The sequence below is a fragment of the Pundamilia nyererei genome, unplaced genomic scaffold, assembly GCF_000239375.1.
Source record: "Pundamilia nyererei isolate P.nyererei 1_Seehausen unplaced genomic scaffold, PunNye1.0 scaffold00107, whole genome shotgun sequence".
Lineage (NCBI taxonomy): Eukaryota > Metazoa > Chordata > Actinopteri > Cichliformes > Cichlidae > Pundamilia > Pundamilia nyererei.
This window is the reverse complement of record NW_005187508.1, coordinates 2028323-2028563: the sequence shown is the minus strand read 5'-3', so window position 1 is coordinate 2028563 and position 241 is coordinate 2028323.

The window sequence follows — 241 nt, the reverse complement described above, 5'->3', positions numbered from 1 at the left end:
TGTGTGTGGGGGGGGTATGTGTGTGTGTGTGTGTGTGTGTGTGTGTGTGTGTGTGATTGTGAGAGTGTTTACATTTATGTTTGAGAGAACCACACAGACATGCTGATGATAGCAAAGCCTGCAAAGTTAGTATTAGTATGCTATGGTTAGGGGGAAGAAATCTCTAAAGGGTTAAGAGGAATGTGGAGGGAGGAGGATTTCGAGGCATTTCTCTGCATTAAAAACCTGCTTAAAAAGACAA